General features: G+C 35.6%; 1 protein-coding gene and 1 long non-coding RNA gene across 7 annotated transcripts in view; one reads left to right on the forward strand and one right to left on the reverse strand.

Annotated features, from left to right (window-relative positions):
* Positions 1 to 12,500, reverse strand: part of LOC135211094 (uncharacterized) — a 496,052-nt gene that overhangs the window by 68,973 nt on the left and 414,579 nt on the right. The gene's annotated exons all lie outside the window — the stretch shown is intronic.
* Positions 1 to 12,500, forward strand: part of LOC135211096 (uncharacterized) — a 666,357-nt gene that overhangs the window by 53,574 nt on the left and 600,283 nt on the right. The window lies entirely within an intron of this gene.

Raw genomic sequence — 12,500 nt, forward strand, 5'->3', positions numbered from 1 at the left:
CTGGAATGCAGTAAAGAAAGGCAGGGAGTGATTGTCTTAGTTAATTTCCAGAATTCGTGAAGTTTCCCAATTCTTCTTCTTCTTCTTCTTCTTCTTCTTCTTCTTCTTCTTCTTCTTCTTCTTCTTCTTCTTCTTCTTCTTCACTTCAACGAGATCCCTCAGTCGCATATCAAGACTTTTGTAATCATTGCCTGAAGAATTAGTTCGTAAATATGAAAACTGGAGCGAAATCAGGTAAAGGAAGTTGATCAACTACAAGAGAAGAGGGCGATGGCGGGGGGTGATAAGTAACTTGAAACGGCTTGTGATATAGTGTCAGTGCATAAGACTGACATCATTAAGGAGTTTTTGAGATAATCTTTTTCCAGGTCATGAAAGGGCCTTTAAAAAAGTGTTTAAGAAACCTTTTGCTGTAAAGGAAAACCACTCTCATAGGGGCTAGTGCCATCAGTGTGCCTCATGCGGTGCGCTGTAAGCATTACTTAAGGTTCTTTGTAGCGTCCCTTCGACCTTATCTGCAACCCCTTTCATTCCTTTTACTGTACCTCCGTTCATAATATCTTTATTCCATCTTATTTTCCACTCTCTCCTAACACCTGTTTCACAGTGCAACTGCGAGGTTTTCTTCCTGTTACGTCTTCAAAACCTTTATCCTCAATTTCCTTATCAGTGCTGAATGACCTCATAGGCTCTAGTGCTTGATCTTTTGCATAAATTTTATATTGCAATCCAGTTCCATTTTTGCTGGGTCTAAAGCCGGCTGCCAAGACCGTATAATACCATCAACAGTGTTCCACGCAAGGCACTGTAATATGATAGCCCTCTAAGGATATCTTCCATAAATAATATAGATTCTGAAGTATCGAAGATAGCATTTAGGGACAGAAATCAATATAGTGGTAAGAGTCACGACGGCGTTATGCTGGGCTTTGGTTCTCTGGCTTTATTGATAAAAGAAATAAAGACATCGAACGAAGAGCTTTTCTTGTCACGTGATATCATCATTCGAGGTATGCTGTCTCTGCACTAAGTGCCCCACAGCAACTCTCTTAAGATTTGATGCAATAAGAAGGCTCTCTCTCTCTCTCTCTCTCTCTCTCTCTCTCTCTCTCCTCTCTCTCTCTCTCTCTCTAGAACTTCAGCTTCTGTTTGCTTTGAGTACAAGAAAATATTTTGGGTGTAATTTTCTTTGGAGAGGAGAACAAGCGGAGGTAACTTCTCAGTTAGACAATTACCATTTCAGCTTGAGAAAATCTCAGGATTAAAGTGAATAACGTATTATTAGTTTCCCTAGTCCTACTGTTTCGCTAGGTTTTCTTTGGCTTGTCTTGGCAAGGGTAAGCCAATAGTTTCACTGGCTTTACAAGTGCAGACTTTTGTTGCTTCATGAAATGCGAGATAAATCCATATATTTTTTCCTGTATACAGCAGTAATAGTGTACAGGCAGTAAACGTAACCACTGGCTTCCATTTGCGGGAAAAGTTACCTCGGTCTATGCTTAGGGCTTGGCGCGTGATAGCTTTAAGGTCGAGACTTCTCGGCACTCATGTCTTCCTGTTCTCTTTTGACGGTATGGAAAGTAGCATGTATATCTATCTATATTATATAAGTATATATATTCACTATATATATATATATATATATATGTGTGTATGTATGTATGTATATATATATACATACTATATAAGAGAATCCTCACGTGAAAATGAAAGGAGGAGGTACCCTGAAGATAACTTTGGAATAAAAGTTGAAAGGTTTGGTACTTTCGTCTTTCATTTTCGCGTGAGGATTTCTTATATACTTCACCCACGGGGCCATTGTGGAATTGCAGGACATATACATATAATTTATATATATATATATATATATATATATATATATATATATATATATATATCTTATACATATACATATACATATACATATACATTGCCTTGACTTTATTGCAGCGAATACCAGGATGTTTTACCGTTAACTTCGAACAACGAAAATCTTGATTACCTAAGCAGATCTCTACAGCCCAATTTTTGTAGTCATTCAAAACTCAATAGAACTTGCATAGAAAATTTAACCGAGGTGAAATTTCTCCGAAGACAAAATGGTTTTCCATTTGGGTGATCAAAAACAACAATGAAATTATAGACACCTAATGTTGAAGTAATGGTTACTTTTGTGTAAATTAAGTTGCTGATATTGTAAATCACACCCTTTATAAAATTTGAAAGCGCCTGGCAAATTGGGCAGCGTCTCTCTCTCTCTCTCTCTCTCTCTCTCTCTCTTCTCTTATTGCCAACAGAAGTTCAAACATGGTAAGTGATGCTAATATTGTTTACAATTCATGGTCTTCTCGACTGGGGCATGCATGTTGCTCATCGTAACCACCAGATGCGTCTAAGTATCTGTCTGATGCCCGTCTACCCTGCCTGTTTAGAATGCATCAAGCGGTCAGCAGAAGTTGAATTATAAGGCAGATGAGGAAATATAATGATCCCTCGCAATTTTGTTCAAGTTTTTATGAGAGAAGAAGTTTACGAGGGGATTTAGAGCTCTCATGAATTGGCCATTTCAAGGTTGGTTAGGTAGTACGAATTAAGAGTGTTCGATTCTTACTCTTTGCTTGAAGTAAATTTAATTCAGGACAAAGAACTGAATGTTTAAACTCCCTTTCCCATGTCATGGAAAGAGACTATGATCTATTTCAGTGACGTAGTAATATTTTAGTGCATAACTATTCTGCATTGAATTGTGCCCGGATATTTCGTTATAACGAGTAATATTGGACACAAAAATATGCATAGAATATAGGGAACCCCATTTCATGGTAGTCAGCTGGAAGGTATGATTCCCCGGGATATCTCTTTTGTCAGTTTATAGTAGTGTGATTTTTAGTTTTGTTTAGAAATAGTACATATATTGCATAAGAAACAGTAGTATAGATCTTTTTACGTAACTTAGTATTCGTATAAGTAAAGGGTCAAGTATTAAGCTCAGTAAGAATCTTACAATTACAGTAATACGAGATTGGGAAGTAAAATTGTGGTGATCCAGTAGACAGAGAGAAAGAAAAAAATGCTTTTGAAATTGGAACTGAAATTTGTGAGTAGGGGAATAGAAAATTAGCGTTGCTATCCTGAATATATATAATGAAAAGTCCGAAAGTATGGGTCTTGAGAATATCTTATATGAAAGGCTAATTTTATACAAAATATATATGTATGACAGAATACCATTAATAGAGATTTTAAAGTGAAAAATCCATCTAGGTTTATGATTTAAGAGGACTCCGAATGCAAGTACTCAACCCAAAGAAAATATATTTCGTAGAGGACCGTAAACGAAAATTTTAGTTTAAGAAATTAACAGAATTGTACTAACGTGTTCAGGTATTAAAGTAAGGCTGTGAAGAAAGACATAACCATGCAAGTATTGAGGTGCAACTTTTGGGTGCACGTTGCCTTTAGCCATGATATTGATTGTCTAAGCAAGAAATGCTGAAATCTGAGAGAATAACAGTAAAAAAAAACACACACACTGTCGATTGTTTCTGAAAAGTGTCAGGGATAGAAACGTGAAGTGAATCTTGAAGCTTGGGACCGTCGGTGTAATGTAGACACGCTTGGATTATAAAATTGTGAGTGTTGAATTTAAGGAAAAAAATCACACTGTCGATTGTTTCTGAAAAGTATCAACGACAGAAATTTGAAGTGCATCTTGAAGCATAGGACCGTCAGTGTATCGTGGACACACTTGGATTATACAATTGTGACAGTGTTTCATATGATTGCAGGTTCAACTAGCCGAGACATGTTTTAGTATGAGTGTAACGATAACATTTGAAGGCCAAAGTGATAGTTGTTACCAAGTGCTTGGGAAACTAAGAGTAGAGATTTTATGATTAGGAAGGAAAACTTTGCACTGTCACCCACAGAACATAAGCCAGTTCACGGTTCATTTAAAAAGGGGTGCAAATAAAATAATCCTCAGTTTAGAAATGAGTAATCGAAGGGAAAATTTTGATACAAGTTTTATTCAGGGAAACCTTTCAAGAAATCGCAGAGGATGTATGAAATGAAATGTTAAGAAACACGAGTGAGTGAGTAAGTGAGTCAGAAAGTCAGAAGAGTCTGAGACAGGGCTCTGGCGTCGCTCTCAGGCAACACTGGGAATGCTAATGACGAACCAGAGTTATATTTTTCTAAGCGTGTGCCGAAAACTTTGACCATGTGTGGCTTTTCTAACAAGGGGCTATTCGCCGTGTAATCACACGTTGCCACAGTGTGGTCAGTTGCTTTGCAAATAAAATAGTGCGTTTGTTAGTTCGTGCGTGCGTGGAAGGTCGATGAAGGGTTTCCACCGTCGTAAAAACGCTTGGGAAAGTCGCGCTTGTTTGTGCATATTTTTTTTCTTATTCCCGGACACAAATGGGAACTTTGTTTTGTTGCCTGCCTTGTAAGCCTTCACCTTATATGTACTTAAGCATATGCCGAGATGAATATGCACATACATACAAGGTGTAGGCTTTATGTATACGTGTATATATATATATATATATATATATAATATATATATAATATATAATATATATATATATATATATATATATATATTTGTCTATATGTATATTAGTATGTATGTAAAAATGCTGGTAACTGTGTCCAAGCGGCAGTTAATTTAGATAATCTTGTAAGTGAGTTTTACATTTATTATTTATATATGAAGATATCGGCTGCGTTGTACTGATTCTGAGTAGTATGTTTAGCAAAAATTTTAGTTTTTATTTTTTCTTCGAGACTAAACGGGCGATCGAACAGGCTACTTAACTCTTGTTAACACTTTTTTCTCCTATGATAGTTTATTATTACTTTGCCCTTTTAATTTTAAGGTGTGGCATCAGTTCAAAGGAGAACATTTTAACAGCGGAGGAGCCAACCGTTTATTTGTCCAGTGGTTGTTTTTTATGGCTTGGAGGTACGAAGCTGAATAATAAGTGAAGAAGAATTGCATTTTTTCCATTGAGTCTTTGATTTCGACCTTTAACAGTTTTGAAATTGGTTTCCCATTGATTATTTTGGAGTACCAAATTTGCTTTGATAACTTGTGTCTCATTGCCAGTATCATGGTGTAACTGGGAAGTTTTAGATTAGATTATTTCTTGAGAAGTTCACTGCTCACTTTCCCACCTTGAACACAGCCCCGGTAAAAGTTAATTTAATTTATAAATATGGTGTTACACCTTTTAATGTGGCCCCCACAGGGAAACTTGACTATGACGAACGCAGGTCTTTAATTTGCCAGGGTGCTGAGTCCTGGAGACCCGTCCAGGGACCCTTATATGGGACCGGGCAATTGAAGGTACAGACACATGCTCGGTTCTCTTGTCACATTGATGGATTTCACGCAGTTACCCCGTGATGGGGAAGCAACGCAGTCCTGTTTTCTGTCTTCCTCTCATCCTAGGTTGCAGATATGTTTTTGAGCTTCCTGATTAGGTGCCTTGATCTTTTTGATATTTCGTTTTAACGTCTTTGTTTGTATTTCCGATCAAGCGCAATTAGTTATCCAATGAAAGGCTCTTCGAAATTTAGCCAATGTATATTCGCATTAAGGTCATGTGGGCTGGTGCATGTACAAATTCATCAGCTCGTTTTCAAACTTGTCTTGACGTAAGAAAAAATATGAAACAAATTATTATGTTTTTAGAGGTTCTTGGTGAGCATTACTTCCTAAAACATCTTCCTTGTCGTTGTCTTGGTGATAATCATGGACATGTTACGTTTCATTGGATTGTCTCTTTTGTTAATTTCGACTCTTTAATGGTTTCCACGAAGGATCTACCCTAAAGATCCTAGCTTTCCTTTATTTTGCCAGGTTCTTGTGACACATTTGCATATAATTTCAAACTATATATATATATATATATATATATATATGTATATATATATATATATATATATATATATATATATATATATATATATATATATATATTATATATATATATATATATATATATACACATATATACGTATATATATATACAACCATATATAATATATATATATATATTATATAACTAATATATATATATATATAGATATATATACACATATATACTAGAAATATATATTCACCAATATTACGTATATATATATATATATATATATATAATTATATATATATGTATATATATATATATTACTGTAAAAATGTTCTGTTACAACAGAATTCCATCTAATAAAAGGAGCCCATAAAAACACCAAAATGTAGAGAGAAAAGTACTATATTTCAGAGGACTGCTGTCTCTCTCTTCAGGTATATGAATGAGAAAAGTTTACAGAAAAGGTGGGGGTATTTATACCAAGAGATTCGTCCACAAGTAAGCCAATTTAGGTCACCCCCGCTGATAATCTTCCTTTAATCTTCTTAAGCGTTGGTTGAATGAACACTGCGTCGACGATGTCTGATGTCCAATTCCCTTTTGAGATGTTCATTACCTGCTTCTCTTTTATTTAAGGCCGATTCCATCATTTGACTCTTGTACCGGCAGTTGCTGCTATAAATTACACGTGACATATTCCAGTTTATTCTATGGTTATGTTCATTTATATGGTTGAAAATAGCCGAGTTCTGTTGTCCATACCTAACTGACCGTTTGTGTTGTATTAATCTCTGGGAAGTGATTTACCGTAAATCCGATGTAAGATTGGTCACAGTCCTGGCATGGGATCTCATATACCCCAGAGTCTTTGGGCGATGTCTTTGTTGGACGTTAATCAGGGATTTGGCTAAGGTATTTGGGTAGGTAAATGCAAAAGGGTTGGATTTCCCAAGGGTGTGAGTACTCTCTTAATCGTCTCCAGGTGGGGAATTTTTATTTTATTGTTGGGTGTGTCTCTGGTCTTGTCTTTAGGGGGTCGGTAGAAAATTACGTTTGCTTTTTGAAATTGCTTTCTCAATTATATGGTCAGGATACTTTAAAGATGAAAGTTGCTTGCGAATTAGTTCAAATTCTTTTTCCAGGAAATCTGGGGAACAAATTCGTAAGGCTCTTAAGAATAGGTTGCTAGCTACACCTATCTTGATAGTATTGTCATGATAGCTAAAGTAGTGAATATATGAAAGTGAGAACGTTGGTTTTCTGTATATGGTAAATTTGTATTCTGTCGTGTCTCTGATTATTAAAACATCAAGAAAAGGAATTTTGTTGTCTGTTTCCCATTCAACTTTAAATTTGATGCTGGGCACTAATGCGTTTAATTTTGAGAGGAATTCATTAAAATTACCCACTTATTATCCCAAAATGTTAGTATGTCATCCACGTATCTCATCCACAGCATGTTTTTGGGTTTTATTGCATTTATTACTGTAGTTTCAAAGTATTCCATGTACAGATTGGCTAAAATAGGACTTAAAGGACTACCCATACTACACCCGAATTTTTGCTTGTAGAATGATTCCCCGAATGAAAATACGTTATTAGATGCACATAATTCAACTAACTTTATTATTTTGTCAAGTGCCAAAGGGAAATGATCTGAATAGGGGGATAATTTTTCCCTTAAAAACTGAAGAACGTTCTCACTTTCATATATTCACTACTTTAGCTATCATGACAATACTATCAAGATAGGTGTAGCTAGCAACCTATTCTTAAGAGCCTTACGAATTTGTTCCCCAGATTTCCTGAAAAAGAATTTGAACTAATTCGCAAGCAACTTTCATCTTTAAAGTATCCTGACCATATAATTGAGAAAGCAATTCAAAAAGCAAACGTAATTTTCTACCGACCCCCTAAAGACAAGACCAGAGACACACCCAACAATGAAATAAAAATTCCCCACCTGGAGACGATTAAGAGAGTAACTCACACCCTTGGGAAATCCAACCCTTTTGCATTTACCTACCCAAATACCTTAGCCAAATCCCTGATTAACGTCCAACAAAAGACATCGCCCAAAGACTCTGGGGTATATGAGATCCATGCCAGGACTGTGACCAATCTTACATCGGATTTACAGGTAAATCACTTCCCCAGAGATTAATACAACACAAACGGTCAGTTAGGTATGGACAACAGAACTCGGCTATTTTCAACCATATAAATGAACATAACCATAGAATAAACTGGAATATGTCACGTGTAATTTATAGCAGCAACTGCCGGTACAAGAGTCAAATGATGGAATTGGCCTTAATAAAAGAGAAGCAGGTAATGAACATCTCAAAAGGGAATTGGACATCAGACATCGTCGACGCAGTGTTCATTCAACCAACGCTTAAGAAGATTAAAGGAAGAATTATCAGCGGGGTGACCTAAAAATTGGCTTACTTGTGGACGAATCTCTTGGTATAAATACCACCTTTTCTGTAAACTTTTCTCATTCATATACCTGAAAAGAGAGACAGCAGTCTCTGAAATATAGTACTTTTCTCTCTACATTTTGGTGTTTTTATGGGCTCCTTTTATTAGATGGAATTCTGTTGTTACAGAACATTTTTACCAGTCATTGTCAGCCCATTATGGAATTCAACCGCCTTTCACGATTCTTCACTCACTTCCAGAAGTCAAGCCAGTTTTTCCGCAAGTTTGAAAAGAACTGAACAGACTACACCGGCTGAAAAACCAAAAACACTTTTGGAAGAATGCCTCAAAGAACAAGTACTTCCAAAAATGTACGGATTCGGGAGATGGACTCTGCAATCAAACCCCTTCCCTCTATCACACAAGATTTTCCTGGAAGAAAGAATCACCAATACGAGAAACGACATCTTCGTGCTACGCAGAGTGATATATGGAACTCAATCTAATCTTCGCCTCCTCACTACGGACCACGTATACAGATCTGATTCATTCTGTTCCGACATTGCTGCCTATAATAGCGTGACTCATTCCAACAGACTTTTTTACGCAAGTTTAAATAACCTAATAGATAATAGCGCATGGAATAATCTTGAACAACAAGACAAAGTTTTAAACTTATCCAACACCCCCTTACTGTAAATCAACATTTAGTTTTAAATTTAGGCTTATCCTTTGCCCTTATGCCAGACCGCAAAAACAACCTAGACTTCATAGTGGCTTTTGATAAATTCATATCTGACAAAAACTACAGCCGTGAAGAGATATGTTTAAAAGGAGTGTTACTAAATGCTTAACTGACCTTCATAAGAAATATCCTGTTCCCCGCAGATTCATGATAGCCATCCACTCGCTAAAAAAGTTAGATGTTATAAATAAGTAGATCCGACAAAGACGGCAAAATTGTAATAATGGACAAAGACTTCTACCTCGACAAAATCAACCAGCTCCTTAGCGACACAAATACTTACGAAAAACTGACGAAAAATCCCCTCCAGAACGTTCCCACAGAATTTTTTCGGAAAGTAAGATTAATTGGCCAAGACAAAAAGAGTATTGAACTATTAGAGAAATTTAAAGTAATTAATCTAAAATTACCCTACTTTTATGGTCTTCCCAAAACTCACAAAGAGAATCTTCCATTCAGACCCATCGTTTCATGCGCCGGAGCTTTCAATTACAAAATTTCTAAATGGTTAGCTGGCCTCCTTTCTCCTTTTTTTAGGCACTTTTTTCTCCCAGTCACATCAAACATTCGGAAGACTTTTGTCACAAATTCAGAGAAGCACATACCCACTTCACAACATAAAACTTTTAAGCCTTGACGTAGACTCCCTATTCACAAAAGTACCAGTACAGGACGTTCTTCAGTTTTTAAGGGAAAAATTATCCCCCTATTCAGATCATTTCCCTTTGGCACTTGACAAAATAATAAAGTTAGTTGAATTATGTGCATCTAATAACGTATTTTCATTCGGGGAATCATTCTACAAGCAAAAATTCGGGTGTAGTATGGGTAGTCCTTTAAGTCCTATTTTAGCCAATCTGTACATGGAAATACTTTGAAACTACAGTAATAAATGCAATAAAACCCAAAAACATGCTGTGGATGAGATACGTGGATGACATACTAACATTTTGGGATAATAAGTGTGGGGTAATTTTAATGAATTCCTCTCAAAATTAAACGCATTAGTGCCCAGCATCAAATTTAAAGTTGAATGGGAAACAGACAACAAAATTCCTTTTCTTGATGTTTTAATAATCAGAGACACGACAGAATACAAATTTGTACCATATACAGAAAACCAACGTTCTCACTTTCATATATTCACTACTTAGCTATCATGACAATACTATCAAGATAGGTCTAGTTAGCAACCTATTCTTAAGAGCCTTACGAATTTGTTCCCCAGATTTCCTGGAAAAAGAATTTGAACTAATTCGCAAGCAACTTTCATCTTTAAAGTATCCTGACCATATAATTGAGAAAGCAATTCAAAAAAGCAAACGTAATTTTCTACCGACCCCCTAAAGACAAGACCGAGACACACCCAACAATAAAATAAAAATTCCCTCACCTGGAGACGATTAAGAGAGTAACTCACACCCTTGGGAAATCCAACCCTTTTTGCATTTACCTACCCAAATACCTTAGCCAAATCCCTGATTAACGTCCAACAAAAGACATCGCCCAAAGACTCTGGGGTATATGAGATCCCATGCCAGGACTGTGACCAATCTTACATCGGATTTACAGGTAAATCACTTCCCCAGAGATTAATACAACACAAACGGTCAGTTAGGTATGGACAACAGAACTCGGCTATTTTCAACCATATAAATGAACATAACCATAGAATAAACTGGAATATGTCACGTGTAATTTATAGCAGCAACTGCGGGTACAAGAGTCAAATGATGGAATTGGCCTTAATAAAAGAGAAGCAGGTAATGAACATCTCAAAAGGGAATTGGACATCAGACATCGTCGACGCAGTGTTCATTCAACCAACGCTTAAGAAGATTAAAGGAAGATTATCAGCGGGGGGTGACCTAAATTGGCTTACTTGTGGACGAATCTCTTGGTATAAATACCACCTTTTCTGTAAACTTTTCTCATTCATATACCTGAAGAGAGAGACAGCAGTCTCTGAAATATAGTACTTTTCTCTCTACATTTTGGTGTTTTTATGGGCTCCTTTTATTAGATATATATATGATATATATATATATATATATCTATATATATATATAATATATATATATATATATAATATTTTTTCTCAGTCACGAAGATAAAATATTACGATGTACTCCACGAAAACAGAGGCAAAAAAGCAGGAAGAAAGGATGCACTAGTTTACATATAATTTATGACTATATGATTATCTATACACACAAATATATATATATATATATATATATATATATATAAATATATATATATGTATATATATATATAATGTATATATATATATATATATATATATATATATATATATATATTTATACATATATATATATTTGTGTATAGATTATTATATAGAATCATAAATTATATGTAAATTAGTGCATCCTTTCTTCCTGCTTTTTTGCCTCTGTTTTCATGTGGAATACATCGTAATATTTAATCTTCGTGACCGAGAAAACCCGTATATATATACAGGATATTACAAGAGATGCACTTGAACAAACCACGGGATATAACACTCAGAAGATACTTACTAGGCTCTTTAGCGTTTATTCGCATATCGTCGGGGCACAGCGTCAATACACGCAAAAGCACTTCTGTGGATTTCTCTGGTAAAGCGGGATATGTCTAAAGTATAAAAGCCCCATTAAAATACTGGTTTAAAGCTAAGGACTATATTTCGTTGGACTGACTTCCACTCTTAAGATATGCCCTTATTGATGCCTGGGGTCACCGCTAAGCCGACATTGGTTCTGCTAATTGTCTTAATCCGTTTCATTGTTGCCTTAAGGAGGATATTGTCTTTATGGTCAGAGTCCGAGGCTCCATTGGAAAGGTTGATCCTATTATCTTGTTTTATCAGTGAAGATTCTACCATCTTACATTTGTATCGACTGCTCTCTTGTATAGAATCCACGGTATGGTTCGTGTCACATGTCCATATCTAACCGAGTGCTTATGTTGAGTTAATTTTTCCAAGAGAGATTTTCCTGTGAATCCATAGTATGACATATCACAATGAACGTTAATTGAGGATTTCCAGCAAGGAAACATATGTATAATATTTTATATTATAATAATGAATAAATGAACAGATATAAGTTTGATTTAGTTTCAGTTCAGGCATCATTAAAGATATTTTTTTTTGTCTTGGGGTTACGCCTGTTATTCATCACATGCTGTTGGACACTTGTTGGTGGCAGACAAAGTAACTGAGGCACGCACCCACAAGTTTTTATAGACCTTGAATGCATATAAAATGTAGACAATATGTTCACTGACAAAATTAATGCACCTGGATGTGTATGTTCACAAAAAAAGTTTATAATCGCTGTAGATAGAGTTTATGCCATGTGAAATATTACTTTTCAGTTCTCAAAGTGAAGTTTTCATAACAAACACTGCATTTTATTTTTCGATAGTGTAGGGTTTAGGTGTACCCGCCA

Source organism: Macrobrachium nipponense, chromosome 4 (genome assembly GCF_015104395.2).
Source record: "Macrobrachium nipponense isolate FS-2020 chromosome 4, ASM1510439v2, whole genome shotgun sequence".
In the NCBI taxonomy this organism is placed as follows: domain Eukaryota; kingdom Metazoa; phylum Arthropoda; class Malacostraca; order Decapoda; family Palaemonidae; genus Macrobrachium; species Macrobrachium nipponense.